This window comes from Saccostrea echinata, unplaced genomic scaffold, assembly GCF_033153115.1.
Source record: "Saccostrea echinata isolate AGI-Se365-2 ecotype Australia unplaced genomic scaffold, CSIRO_AGI_Sech_v1 ptg000029l, whole genome shotgun sequence".
Classification (NCBI taxonomy): Eukaryota; Metazoa; Mollusca; class Bivalvia; order Ostreida; family Ostreidae; genus Saccostrea; species Saccostrea echinata.
In genome coordinates this window covers 22667433-22683902 of record NW_026889778.1, presented here as the reverse complement: position 1 = coordinate 22683902, position 16470 = coordinate 22667433, and the positions used below count along the sequence as shown (strand labels likewise).

Sequence of the window (16470 nt, the reverse complement as noted above, 5' to 3'; positions counted from 1 at the left end):
CGTAGTTTATGCAATTAGAGTGATCTGCTCTTAGAAGTAAGATAGAAAAAATGGTTGTTTGCAGTTAATTTAACAAACTGTAGTAGATTAAAATATTCTTAGCATTATATTAGACCAAGAATAAGTAAATTAATTCATTATTTCCATTAATTTTCTCTGTGTAATTAAACAACAGTGATTTCTGTTCATGAATAGTCCATTGTCTTTGAACATTTTTCCTGCGGAAATAAGGCAGGTATCCTATGTTGAAAATGAATTAAATACTCTCAATATGCACATCTTTATATTATATATTTTTCTCCAAGAATTTTCAATCCAATACAAACGCAAACGTTATGGATGTATTCTTTCATGGGACTGTCATATGATTGGGGGGGGGGGGGGGGTAAATTAATCTATATCCATGCCTTCACAATACAGAATACATTGTATATTTATTTCAAAGATTCAAGAGATTTTATCTTATTTCAGTCAGTAAGGGGATTCCAAACTCAAAAAAATTTCTGCTTCTAGGGTCTACCCCCCTCCGGGATCAAATGGGCGTCCTCTTATTATTTCTTAAATCAATTTCGGAATAGTTTGATATTTAATATAAATCAGAGCTTTCTGTCCAATGTTTTTGTTTCATGAATGATTGATTATTATCGGCGTTTAACAATAATAATCAATCAATCATAAAACAAAAACATTGGACAAAAACCTCTAGTTGATTTATATAAATGTCAAACCATTCCGAAATTGACATTATATGTCTTCTGGATCTATCACTAACACAGTGCGTACAAGAGTAGCTGAGGTGGATTGAGAATGAATTTCGAATTAGAATTTCAATCCCATGTTTTCTCAGACACATTGTCTATCATCAAATGTTTTGACTCTAATAGGTGGAAATTACGTAAGCAGCATATTACCAGTCTTGCCATTTAATGATGTCGGAATGATTTAACAATTCGCGATCTAACTATCATCTGGTGGACATAGAAATATAGCCGTCAGTCACGTGTCATGTTTAAGCCTATTAAAGCTTAGCATTTCAAATTCCTTGTATCATTGCGCTTGATCTGAAATGACCTTTTTGGATTCCTGGAATTGATAAAATCTCGCGAGAGATTAATTACTAATATGTTTATAGCAATTGTCTGGATTCCAACTCATATTAAAGAAAAGTTCTAAATAAAAAAAAAATTGATCAAAGAGATAGTTGTACTGCTCTTGGCTCTTTTCTATATATGCACATTTAACGGAGCTGGGCTTTTCTGAGCAAATTGAAATACAGTTGCATTAAATCTGAAATTGAAACTTGAATTTACTTTTACGCAAGTAAGGTCATCTATTTAGCTTCCTCCGTGACATCAGCTAATCTGACATCTTAGCTTTTCATACTTCGATGCAATAAAATGTACATATAATTAAATAATACGTTAATAAGTTAATATGTTTTGTATATGGCGATGCAGTTAAGCAATATCCATCCATTTTCCTAGTTATTATTTTAAAAATAACCTTTTCTCGGAATCTTGAAATTACAGAACATATGACTTGTATTTTTGCCTGTTACCACACGATTGGATTAGAAATGTTTTTTTTTCTCTAAAAGCACAAAGGTCGTGTGTAAGGGTGTGCGTGTGTCCTTTTTCCTCAAGGTCATGTACATGTCAACGGAACTTTCGGAAAATGTCGAGATATCCGGGATGTCGAGATACATGCATCAGAGTTGAAAATCGACTTCCAAGCATGGCTAATTTATTTCAATAATCAGTTTAAAAAAAAAAATAAAAAACCGCTTTCTTGCATATTTCACGGTCATCAAAGTTTTGCACGAATCTCCGTTTTGTTTCTATTTTTTATTTTTTTTTTTTTTCGTTTGGTTTGGTTTTGTTTTGTTTTGTTTTTTGCTCAAAACATCACCGTTGCTTCAATTTTTATCTTTCCCATAATGTATTCCTTGACTGTCTTTGTGCCTTCCGATTGCAATTGGTGTGAAGTGGTTGTTGATTTTGAACATTTGAATGACACCCATAACCACTTGTTACATGTAAAAGTATTTTTTCCTTCTAGATCAGTGATTTATTCTCAAAAGATGTCGCCATATGAACATTTATCTGAAGTTCTATCATACTTTCTTTACATCTAATCTATTGTTTAATATACTGTTTGTTAATTCTTTTTCATACTTATTTTCAAGCATAAAATCACTGACGATGTAATTGTTAATTTCTTCAGCACTGAGTATAATGTTCTTGAAGATCCATTATTTCAAAAAAAATTTTTATCAAAATTTATTTTTTTTGCAAAAATTTGTGCCCCCATTCTCCGATTGTGTGTTAATTTAGTATAGAATTATTTATTTAGGGACAGTTTGCCTCCTCCCCTCCTCATTTGTTGCTGTAATTCCATGTTACCAGTATTAATATTCGAACAAAGATGGGATCTCTTTTTCAGGTTGAACTTTTCACGGTTGCCTATTTATTCGGAATTTTTTTTTTTTTGGCTTGTCAATTATCTCTGCTCCCAACCCCCCTAAACCCACCACCACCCAACACTCATTTGGAAATCGACGCTACACACTGAGTCTGTCTAATCGTGTATATCAATATGATTAACTAGGGAATAAAATGGCTAAATACATTTAATAATTTGTAATTCAGAATAAAGAACCACTTATACTATATAAAGAACTCTCTCTCTCTCTCTTTCTCTGAAAAAAAAAAAATACATGCATGTAGGCTATGTATCACCGGAGAAAATAAGTGTAAAACTTTCTGGCAGCAATGAAACATTTTAAAATTTGCTAACGGAAAGTGCGCCATACTTTATTTACAATGCTAGCGTACTCCAATGCTGACGTCATTATTTAACGTCAATGTAAGAAATATGACGTCATATTTAGACCAGTACCTATGTAAATATAAAGACCTATACTTGTGTCAAAATAAAAGATATTATTGTGTTTCATGACACATACGGTATATGGTTAATTGAAAAAGTAAAACATTTATTAAAAAAACGACATTTTTGTCGGTTTGGCGTTGATACAGTAAACGACATTTATGTCGCTTTGGCGTCGAAAGGGTTAAGATCATCTGAGTGTGTGGGGTGGGGGCCACCTTCCCAAAATAAACTGACAAAGCAAAAAAAAATAAACAAAATATTAAAACAACCCCCCCCCCCCTCAATTTACTGCCCAAATCCTGGAATTTGCCGGTGCTCAACCTTACATGCAGCAACAAAAAGTGGGGGGGGGGGGAGGCAAACAGCATCTAAAGGTAAACTTTCTATAGCTAAATACTATACTCAGAAAAAAAATGGGGAGGGGGGCGCCCCACCCCCGCGTTTACGGGCCTGATAACTGAAAATTCAAAATGGGGTCCGGATCTACTACCCTCTTGATCCGCACATGGGTGCAATTGATCTACCATTTTGAATTCTTCACAAACCAATGTGACTAACAATGTTTATGTATGATTCTGACTATAAATGAGAATATACTGAGTGAGGAAGTACGCTTCCTCGTTGGTTATTACTAAAACGCAGAACGGAAAGTGGAACGGAACGGAAAACAGAATATATGATACCTTGATAATATATACAGTGATCCCTTGATAATATATAAAATATACCAAAACGATATACATTATATATGTTGTTAATATTTAACCTTGATTATCAAGAACGAGTTGATTTATTCATGTTTATTCTCATATGAAGATTCCTGTACAAAAACGGAAAGCGGAACGGAACGGAAAACAGAAAATATGATACCAGTTTTAATCCCTTGAAAATATATAAAATATACCAAACCGATATACATTATATACATGTATGTTGTTCATATTTAACGTTGATTATCAAGAACGAATTGATTTATTCATGTTTATTCTCTTATGAAGATTCCTGTACAAAAAGCAAAGCATAGGGTATACTGAAAACACAAAATATAATGCGGTACACAGGGTACATATACATGTATATCATAAATTATTATATGATTGAATAATTCCCATCTCTGATTGGCTGAGATCCAACAATGTTAGAAAAATACTACGTTAAATTGACCTGCACGTGATCTTCCAGGTCAATATAAAGAATTATTTATTCTACATTGGACCAGAAATAGATAGGGAAATTCCAAATCGATGAAAATAGTTTTGGAAAATTATTTCACTTGCACCTGACATCTACTCATATGACCATAACATTAAGGCACATTGATTCTTGGGTAAGAGGTCGGGGGTGGGGGGTTGCAGGAGGCCTGCCCCTCTCCCCACCTTTTCAGAATGTTAAGTTTTTATTTAAATTCTAAGGATAAAAAAAATTCAATGAAAGCCCCCCCCCCATCCCCTCGAAAAAGTTTATGGACCTTTACATCCCACCAAACAAAATTTTGATTTGAGATAATTCTTTTCCTTTTTCCTTTTTTATGGGGGGGGGGGGGGCTAGTCAAAGATTTGTTTTCAGGTTAGTCGTCATTTTCCCCCCTTTAAATGCCCCCTTTTTCAATATCAATCGTATACATGTGCCTGACATTTATTTTTTCTACATAGCACCTAAACTAGAACAAAAAGTTCCAAAGTAATACAATACAACTGCTTTTTTTAAGCCCGTTTCTTTCATTATGTTCGGCTAGTACTTCAGTAGATGTGAACAAGTAAGACTGCTTAATAGTGTGTGTCATTTAATCATTGAATCATATAATAAAACAATTATTGCTTTTTTCAGTCAATACGATGATTTAGCCACCTTCGAAGTACAATACTCACCTCGCCCTTCGGACTCGGTGAATATTGTACTCCTCAGGTGTCTAAATCGTCGTATTGACCTCAAAAACCAGCAATGTGGTAAAATATGAGTGAAGTAACTTTTTAAAAGACCACTCTGATCAAAATGAATGGCCAGTATTCGATATTTATACGGGCGAACACAGCCTAATTTTCGATACACAGGTTCCAAAAGCGTGGATAACCATGATATCGTACAGCTCTGCATCCCCATCCCCCATATTTGGCCAAATTGTGAAACTAGAAAAACAACACAGTATAACATTGAAATTGTTATGATGGAGGATTCACACATTTTCCAGAAAATGCACTCTTGTAATTTATATAATATTATTATTTGGTAGGGAGGGGAATGAAGCATAAATGTAGTCTACGTTGTCCCCGCTCCAAGTGCCTGACGGTGGATAGCGCGGATCCAGGATATTTTTCGGGGGGAGGGGGGGTCAAAAAAAGCGTTTAATGTATACTTTTCCCATTAACTTCACGGGGGGGGGGGGGGGGGCAAGGTCATTTTTCTTTTATTTACTTTACTATGCAACATAACTCCGCTAATTTCAGGAGGTCCTAGCCCCCTTTAAATCCGCACATGCCTGTAGTTGTAATAAGCGTGTCCTTTATTCTTTCCTTAATGCCAGTGATCGTTGTATAGAATACAAATGTGTACATAATTATTCTCTTATCTCTGCCCCCTCCCTCCATCTGTTTTAAAACACCATTGCCTGTTTCATAATTAAAAAAAGAGTTTTGTCTTTGGTGAATTATTAAGCTTTAAAAATTAGATTTGGACGAGTGATGAATAAGGCGTTCAGATAGATACATGTACTTGGGCTGTGTGTCTAATTAGTATGTATTTCATTGACCAGCGCATGTGGTTCTTGGGGGGGGGGGGGGTCAAGAATAAATTACATTGTTATGTTATTTTTTTATGAGATATAAACTGTATGATAAAGAATACTGGTTCCTGTATGATTTATTTATGCATGAGGTAAATAATTTGATACAAGATTTTCCGTTCCGTTCCGCGTTTTAGCAACACCCTTCTTCGGTATAGAGGTTTGGTTCTAGGTAAGACTATGGCTGGGAGTAGTACATGAACAGTTGTTCATGAGTGATACACTAAAAGTATACTTCAACTGATACATAGCCTGAGGTAAAATCGTCTTCCCCTCAAAACGTATAATCACTAAGTCAATTCTGCCTGTTCTTTATTTCCATAAAGGGCAAAGGTTGGCGAGTAGATATTTAGAACAAGATGAAGAGGAGGAAAAGTTAAAGATTTAAAAATCGTTTTTAGGACATTAAATTAATATTTAATTATATAGGTACTCCCCGCATCATTTTCCAACAGAACATGCAGTGGTGTCTACAGCCCCCCATCCCACCCCCATCTGCTACAAGTTGTCATATGGTTGACGATCCCCCCCCCCTTTCCTCTCTTTTCCGGCCTTTCTCGGACAAATGCATAAACACATCCTTAAAAATGTATATACTTTTTTCGTTCAACATTTTTTTTGTTATATAATAAGCCCTTCAATCACCATAAGCATTCTCATTTAATAGTAAGATACGATGATTAACTTTACGACAATCTAGAAAAAAATACATAATCCATGTAATCATTTTTTTCTGCAATAACTGCAACCCTTAATCGCCATAAAAGTCATTTCATTTTGTATATGTATATATAAATTATTCAAAGGGTGAAATATGTAAAGTATTGTATTATCGATCTGTATATGTTACATTGAAGACTGAAACAGTTGACCTTTGACACATATAAGAAATCTTTCATAGCAGTGACCTTATAAAAATCGATTCTAACTACTGGTATTTAAAAGTAAAAGAAAACTTCGAAGTGCTCTATTGGACAACCAGTCAATAGTTTGCGACTTTCGGACCAATGATCTATTGACCGCCAGTCAATAATTTGCAAATTTCGGACCGGCGATCTATTGGATTACATGTAGATGGCATGGAATGCTTAATCATTGAATCATGCATATAATAAAACAATTTTTGCTGTTTTCTCGGTCAATACGATGATTCAGCCACCTTCGAAATGCAATATTCTGGCTCGGTGAATATTGTATTCCTCAGGTGGCTAAATCATCGTATGGACCGAGAAACAGCAATAAAACGATATATAATGTACTTCTCATATTATATACAGTATATTCATCGTAATATGTAGTATTTCTTTTATGATTGTGATGATGATATTTAAATATTATGCCCAATCCTTTCAGCATTACGTCCGTACGGTATATTTTGCATTTTGTTATGATGTAGACACAGTATTATATACAGTGCTTTCTTTTCTATTTCTTTTTTTCTATTTTCAGTGTCTATGATCTTTCGGAGCTCTCTGTTAATGTTCGGTTCCTCTTTTTATCGACCTCGAGAATTTTGGCCCTATTCCTGTTAAGTAAAATAAATTCACGCATATTTTCATCTGAAGTTTGACAAAAGAGCACCTAGATTCTTCAGTTTGCTCTACAATGTTGAGGAGGTCAAACGGTCCAAGATAAAGATGCTTTTTAAGATGAATATCCAACTAGGGTCACAATACTTGCAAATTTTGAGTTCGTAAGAAATACACATGTGAGCATCTTACAGAGGACAAATGTTGACATCATGACCCAAAGATCATACATTAAAATCTCACACAATCCTCACTGTGGTGATGACCTAGGATTCCGAAAAATATCTGTACGAGGAAACTTAAAAATGACTGTTGATGATATATTGTCATATTGATGTTTGGGAGCGGATCCAAAAAAGGTGTTACTGAAGCTCCATGCACGAGTCCTATGTGGATTTAAAGGCGCTTGGACACAGATTTGAAGTTAATATTTTCTCAAGTTTTTGGTATAATATCATGACTTATATGTTGCAATAGCATTTCGAACGGAAATAAATAAAAAAAAAACTTATTTTATCTGGAAATTATTGAAACTACAAATTTCGGGACGCGTTTGATTGATACATCCTAGCACTTTCATAAAACAAACTTTATTCTTAATGCTTAAGAAAAGTAAAAATTTTTTTTGTATATTAATGAAATATATTCAAACTATAATCCAGAAAATTCAGAGTGGAAATGTAAGAAAGCAAAACCAACTCACCAGTACTGTCAGTCCGTTCTCAGTGATGTGTGCAGAGTTTAAAATTGAACACACCCGGTGAAACGTTAAACATTAACAATAACAGAGCTCTTGCCCTGATTACAAAAACAGTTTACGTTTCACGGGTTTTGCTTTCTCACATTTCTACTCTTTATTTTCTGGATTATAGTTTAATATTTTTCATAAAATATATTTGTTATATAATACAGGATTTTTGCATCCCTAACATGAGCACAGGCACGCGCCCTGTATTACACACCCTGTATCAGGACCCTATATTTCACCCTTTATCAGACCCTTTATTACACCTTTCCGGAACACCTCTGTATTTTTCATTCGGAGTACCTCGGATCTTTTCCTATTTCTTTCCAAAGTTTATTCAAATTGTAATTTTATTTCATCAGACATATTATGTTATTCAAAATAATCATTTGTTTGATTTATAATAATTTCATTTCGTATCGCTGAATGCATTTATATGCCTTTAAAAAAGATTGAGAAACGGAAATTCAACAAAAACAGAACACATTCAATTATTAAAAATTCAGTAATTAATTTACAAGTTTATATATGATTTTTAGGACACTATTTTCAAATATATAATAAAAACAACAATACAAGACAAAGTCTGTATCACACCCCATATCAACCCTTGACCAATATCAGCCCTCTGGCCTTCGGCCCTCGGGCTGATATTGGAGTCTCGGGTTGATATGGGGTGTGATACAGATTTTGTCATGTATTATTCTCTATTTAATGCACAACAAAATTTCTACTTTTCTTAAGTATTGAGGATAAAGTTTACTTTGTGAAAGTGCATAGATGTGTCAATCAAACGCGTCCCGAAATTTGTAGTTTCAATAATTTCCAGACAAAATAAGTTGTTTTTTTTTTTACTTTATTTCCATGTGAAATGCTATAAAAACATATAAGTCATGATATTATACCGAAAATTTCAATCACCTTTAATAGCAACCAAAATAATAGGGTGCCCCCATATCGAGAATGAAGATCATGTGTTCAACATAAGACCGGGAATTCTATAGGGCTGACAAAAGTTGTCGTCTTAAGTTTGTGATGTAACTGATGTTATGTACTTTTTTAATTACTTAGTATCATCCCTAAATTTGTTATTACAGTATCCGCAAAATATATTCACATATAAATTGTTCTTGAAATCAAACAAAGGTATACGTACTATAATACTGTGTCATTCATGACCATTGACACTAGAAATACATACATTCAGTTGTTGCATTACCTTTTTATTGTCCTTTACATGTAGTTTTCATATTGTACAACGTGCGAAGGGGGGTGGGGGGGGGGGGTTCCACATCCATACAGTGTCAATTCTCCGGGACTACTTTTCCCTTACGAATAATTATATGGAGTTGTAGCGTAACGTAATACTAAGCTGTCTGGAGCTTATACATGTGTCAAAAAATTGTTACGAGTTTCCGGATAATAAATAGTGAAATAAAAAAATGTTGGAAGTAAATTTTGTTTGAGTATGCCTCAGCTGCAATTAACACAATTTTTTTTTCAAAGCTTCTCACTTATTGTGATGTCCATTATTTACCGCGACAGTCCATGTGCTGATCCAGGAATCTTTTCAAGGGGTGAGGTCCACAGCAACCAAAACAAATGCCGGACTAAGAAATTTGTTGACAAGCATAAAAGAGAGACAAGAAAAGACTTGTCAAAACATGAAAAACCTTTTTTCGTGAAAGAAAGGAGGAGGGGGGTTATTACCGTAACTAAGGATAAATTACTTTCATCATGTACATGTATGCATGGCTCTCCTTACTATATTACCAGGGGTCCTTGTTTCCTAGGGGTGTCGGGTGTCTCCAAGGTTTTCAATCTCTTTCGTTTTACAGAAATTTGAAAACTCTTCATATCCCGAGAATCTGCGGAATCATCACACGACATTATATCAAATAAATGTAAAAACAGGCCATTGCAATTTTTGAGGTTCTTATTCATTGTTTAAAAAAAAAAAACTTTTGGAACTAAGGTATTTACTTGTAGGAAAGTTTTCTTTGGCCGAAGTATAGTACTACAGTATAGATATAGTATATAAATGTCTCCCTTTTCCTCGATACAGCTAATTCATCGGTATAATATGACATATCAAAACAAAATGAACACATATCGGCGTTTTTTTTCTTCATTATTTGTATTACTTACCACTGGCGGATTTAAGGGGAGGGGGGGGGGGGGCTGGGGCGCACGCCCCCCTTCTAAAATTTTCAAAGTATGACATGACTAATATTAATAATGCCATACTTGGTTTTATAATTAATGGTCAATTTAAAAAATGGTAATTTTATTTAATGACCAAGTATCGGTTTTCTTAAAAATCAAGTCTGAAAACCTTGCATTCCTTAGGCTATAAATATTATCTCATAATTATTCAAACTGGAAAACGTCCCCCCCCCCCCCCAATCACAAATCCTGTATTCCCCCATGCTTACAATTATAAGATATATGAATTATCCTAGACCTAGCTATAAGTCTGCGATTTCTTTGCTTCAATATTCTACAGCCTTTTCCACTTGTAGCTACTTTATGACGTAACAATAAAGTAATACGTCACTTTTGATACCAAAGTTCAAGATTTGCATCCTAAATTGCGTCTCTTAACTGACAGTGAAATGAATAGGTGGATCACAGATCTTCAATTTTTTCGTTGCTTTTTTTAGCACTAAAACATAGTAGTATCATTTCCTCCTGTGATATGTTGCCACTATCTTTAAGGAGTATCTCTCTACACTATCAGATTTTATTCTTGCATCAAAATAAATATTCTTGAACTGACATATTTTTCATCTTTATGAAAACAACATTCACCAAGGAAAAAACAAACTCGACAATAAATACGAGTGAACAAAAGATGAAAAGTGAACAATTGGAAGAACAGAAATACCTGTAATATTAGCTGCAATAGAAAGATAAATTTATTGTGCATTAAAACTAAATTATGCGTGATAGAGTTTCAAAAACTTTTCATTACAAGTCTCTATGTGTATGCCTTTATTAACATTGGATAAATTATTGCCTAACACCGTCTTAAGTATGTTACGAATGAAATTGCAATTCCCGTTACACTTGGATCCACCTACATACTCTCACTCAGTGCAGGGAGTGAATATGACGTCACAGCGGAAGTGACGCCGAGTTGTGTCTGCAGTGGCTGTGTTTAGGACGAAGGCAGCTACATTACTTCGTATTTTGCCGTATTTTCAACGCATGTAATTGTATTGTTAACATTTTTTATTTACTACAGCATTTCCTCGGCGATATTGACGCGACAGGTGGGATTTTTCGAATGTAATCTGCAAGGTTAGTGAAAAATTCGAGAACGTTGAAATGACCTGCCCAGTGAAATGACTTACGATAGAAATTACGAAAATTACGCATGTTGGTGAGGATTCTTGAATATCTTGAGTGCAAAGACTGCATAATATTCAGAACACGGATGTTGAAATGATTTTGGGACGTTTTTTATTGTTGTAGTGTTGAAGGCTCGAGTGGGTTAGTCATGCCTGGCACAACTAACCCCTATGGTGCGCGTGCGCTAACTAACCCTGCTGAGACTGAACAAACACTGACTAAGCCTTGGTTTTAGGCCAAGTCCACAAAATAAAGTCCAAATAAAAAAGAACACCAGCACAAACAACATTATATAAGAAAAATAAAATTGATAAACACAAAATCATTATAAATTAAAGAGAAAGAATGAATTCAAACATATTATTAGTGGTATTACTGTATAATAACCCAACATTTATTAGAATATTTCTTGTTAGTTGGCTAAGTTAGTTAAGACTAACCCAACATTTATTAGAAAAATTATTGTTAGTTAACTAAGTTAGTTAAGACTAACACAAAAAGAAATGGAAATTCTTGTTAGTTGTCTAAGTTAGTCTGACTAAGGGCTTTTTTCTTGAAAACCCCAAATTCCAATAACCAAAATAATTCCAAATTCAAATAATACACTGTTTCAAGAACAGCAAACCCATGATTGGTCATATTTATACAGAAGCATCATCAGATCGTTTAGATTTAATTTTGTACAAACCATGACCCCCAGGGGTAGGGTGGGGCCACAATGGGGGATCAGTGTTTTACATAGGAATATATAGGAAAAAATCTTTTTCGCAAGAACAGAAAAACCATGATTAGTCATATTGATAATTTGTTCAAATGAGGGCCCCCGGGGGTAGGGTGGGGCTACAATGGGGAATGAAATTTTTACAAATGAATATATAGGAAAAAATCTGCGCAAGAACATCAAAGCCTTTTGTTATATTGATATTGAAGCATCATCAGGTAGTTAAAATTCAAGCCCCCCCCCCCCCCCCCTTTTGAAAAGAACTGATTTTTGCTTTTTTCTTAGCCAATGTGCTCAGGTGAGAGATGTGGCCCATGGGCCTCTTGTTTTTAAAATGCTACTCCTCCTACAGTTTTGGTCTGATAACAATATAACTTGGCACACAAGTAGACAACACTAAGCTACATAATTCTGTATATCTGTTTTGGATTTTGATCAACAGTGTTGCCATGGTTACAAAAAACAAAAAATAGAAATTTCTGTAAAATACTTTCAAAATGCTACTTCTCCTACAGTATTGGTTTAAATACAGTATAACTTGGCACACAAGTAGACAACACTATGATACTTAATTCTATTTATTGCTGTTACAAAGTTTCAATCCAAGTATTACTTTTCTCTTCCTTTGTTATAAGTACAACCCAGTAGAGCGACTGTGAGTCTCATCAGAGACTTCTGGTTTTTGAGCATCTTTTTTCTAGGAAGACTAAGTTTCTAGGAAGATATTGACCTTAAGTTGAGTTGACGCTTTTTCTCTTTGAAGATTAAAGATTTGGGGACAATCAAGAATTAAAGTGGCTGAAGTCATGGAGACCCAATCTCAGTTCACAGGGAATACCACGGACTGCAAGGAAGGACATTGGAACTGGCTTATGTATTCCAATTTTGATTGCAGTTGATGAAAGATGTCGTACTTAGGGAAACATTAGATGAAATTACTTTGAAGTAAGACTTTATTATACCCTGCAAAGTTCAGTATATATACATAATATGCTGTAAACCAACTTTAACTTGCCTACAAGAAAGATCTGCAAGATTCGCAACCTTCACTACTTGCAAATATTTCTCATCAGGTGCCATGCATAAGTTGTGACATTGTATTAGAATGTTTCCTTAGAGCTCTGTGAAAATTAATGGTCACTGTTGCAGATGGATTTCAATAAAGTAAGGAATCCTGAATAAAAATTGTCAGGAATAATAGTTGGTTTATAGAATACATACTACAGTAATAAGAGTACAGTTGAACTTCGGTATCTCGAACACTGATATCTCGAATACCATGTAAAATATGGTATTCTAGTCCCAATCACTTATTATTAAGAATTTTTCCCTCAGTATCCCAAATCTTCCAGATATCTCAAAGTTTTTTCACAGTCCCGTCTAGGTCAAGATAACAGGGTTTGACTGTCAGGGTTTGACATTAACGAGTACTAGTCTTGTCGAACTGTCTTTCAGAAGATTCTAAAAATGTATTTTTGTTGCATTTAAAATGAGTGATAGGTTAGATAAGGATTAGTTTTCATTAGGAAAAATATCTACCTAAGTGAAAAAAGGAATACCTTAACATGCTTAATGCAATTCAGATTAAACAATTAAGAGTGTCAGAATTACATAGGAAGTGTTATTTTAATTGTCCATGTACTTCTAATAATTCTATATTGTAAATTTAAAAGCAAGATATTCTTTTGTTTACTACAAATTTATAATATTTACTTGCAAGAACTTTAATAGAGAAATAAGATTTTTTTTCTTAAGGTTTGGTTAAATGTTAGAGCTCTTACTGAAAAATTCTAATTGTACACAACAATAAGTAGATTTTATCCAGCATTTATTACACTAAGACCTACTTTTAAAATGTTGTCAACATGGTCAGTAGTACTTGATATTATGGAAAATTGGTGATTTGCAGTACTCTATACAGGACTTTTTTCACCCCATGTTATTTTTGCCCTTTCACACTTGCAAACAATTTTGCCCCGTTTTAAAATTGGTCAGTCACAGTTCTGTTTAAGAAATTATACATACTGTGTTCTTTGAATTTACCCCGTTTTAAAATTGCACACCTGTGAGTAGGCCCAAAGGGGCGAAAATAAAATGGGGGGGGGGGGAATTTCCATGTATACAGTTTATTCCTACTAATCTGTCTTTAACTTACAGATACCCCTAGTTTGTCAACTTCTAGCCAAGATCCTACAGGTTAGTTGAATTGGAGAACAGATGTACACACAGTAGAAAGGGTAAGTAGACCTTATAAAAAAGATCACTTGCTTCAAAATAATAAATTAATTTAATTGAAAGTAATTTCCTAACTTCTCAAAAAACACAGTTTCCCCCAAAACTTGGATAAATCCCTGTGGAATGAAATTGAAACTTGATCTGTACCGTATATACTCGCCTATAAGTCGGTCCGCCTATAAGTCGGTTGTATTTATTAAGCTTAAATTAGAGGGATTGACCCACTAAATTACCAATCTTGTTAAAATTTGCGTATAAGTTGGTAAAGAGTTTTGGACCAAAGTTTAACTCCCAAAAAACCAACTTATAGGCAAGTATGTAAGGTAATTCATCAAGATACACACACTTACCAAAAAAAGCTCATTTTCTGCAAGCATTTAGGAAAAAAGTGCAGAAAGCCAAGTGGGAGAGACTGACAGACAGACAAAGCGACTAATGCTCTAACCACTGCATCACTTGAGCTTATTGACAGAGTAAAACCTTACTGTAGAAAGAACAAATGATATTATTTTCCCTTACCCAGTATTTTTTTTTCTTTTTGTAAAACCTTGAACCTCAGCCCAATTTGGTTCAACTAGAATAAATACAGTCACAACATTGAAATGAATTCAGAGTTATAACTTACTACAGAATGCAGAATTTCTAAACCCCTCATAATTTTTATGGAAATTGTAGGTTGTAATTTTTGTTGATATTTCTTACATTGCTTTAAATGCTCATGAATGATGCTTTCTTTTCAGATATTACCTGAAAACATCAAATGACGGTGAAAAAAGAAGACTGCCTATTTCAGAGATATATATTTTCACAGTATCATCACCCATAGCACTACGATCAAAAATTAAAAATGACATTAAGGAAGAAAAAAAATGAAGACACTGATCAAAAAGAAAAGAAGTTGGAAGAGTTTCGAATATTATGTCTGAATATTCTGTCAACAACACCATAGATCTGGAGAGGGATTTTTTTGCCTAATAATTTATATTAATGCATGTACATTTATTTTTTAATTCTTTTTTATATATAGTGTTGCCTTTTTTTCATCAAGTGTACATGTTACTTTTTTAGCTCACCCAAACTTAAAGCTCAAGTGAGCTTTTCTGATTGAAAAATGTCTGGTTTCTGTCTGTCCATCTGATGTGTGTTGTCTGTTAACTTTTTACATTTTTGAATTCTTCTCTAGAATCACTTGGACTATTTCAACCAAACTTGCCTCAAAGCATCCTTTAATAAAAGGGGAAAAAGTTTGTTCAAACGAAGAGCCATGCCCTCTTTTAAGGGGAGATAATTAAGAGTTCATGAAAATTTGATGGATTTTTTAAAGTCTTCTTTTCAAGAACAACTTGGCTGGAAAATGTTAATGTTATGTGAAAGCTTCCTGATTTAAGGGTGTTCAAATCGTGTGTGGCCACAACAGGAGATCACAGTTTTACACATGGGAATATATAGGAAAAATATTTATTTTCTTCTTGTAAAGAATAACAAGGTCATGATTAGTCATATTAATATGTTGTAAATCATCCTCAGAGCAGATTTAATTTTTCCAAATAATGGTCCCTGGGGGTAAAATGGGACTACAACTTGTTGACCCTCAGGAGTAGAATAAGGCAACAAAGGGGATCAATATTTCAAAGTGAAATGTATGACGATGATATTTTTGGAAAAACAATGTAGAAAACACCATGCCAACACTTCTTTTGAAACATTCCCAAGTTATGTGGATTCAAATTTTCTTTAAATTATTGTTCCCAGTATTAGAGTAAGCTAGAATCTGGAAGCAATTTTTTATTATTCAATGAATGTTTTCCCCTTCTGCAGAACAACATGACCTTCTTAATCAATATTGAAGCATCCCCAGGATATGTGGATTAAAGTTAAAGTTACGGTATTATGGCTCATAATTCAGTGTGAAAATAATTGCGTAACATTTAGTATGAAAAAGGTCAATCAACATTTGACTTAAAAAGATTGTATTGCTAATAAGGTCATTGCATCCATCATAGAATTTGCAAATTGCTGACTTTAAACAGGGCTGTTGATATCCTTGTATCATCAACTTATATGTCAATAGCTTGCCCCATTTTAAAGATTGTTTATTGTCTGTAGAGCATGCTCTTGTATATCAAATCAACTTGAAGACATAAACTCCATACATGTATGACAGAAGTTATAAGAAGGAAATTTGTGTATTGCCAATTCACTAATTGTAGTTTAA

At 34.0% G+C, this 16470-nt stretch overlaps 1 long non-coding RNA gene across 1 annotated transcript; it reads left to right on the top strand.

Moving 5' to 3' along the window:
- Positions 1-12393: 12393 nt before the first annotated feature.
- LOC133194635 (uncharacterized) lies at positions 12394-15021 on the top strand. Its single transcript, XR_009722144.1, has 3 exons — positions 12394-12965; positions 14178-14257; positions 14996-15021. It is a non-coding gene; the product is annotated as an uncharacterized LOC133194635 (long non-coding RNA).
- The last annotated feature ends 1449 nt before the right edge of the window (positions 15022-16470 follow it).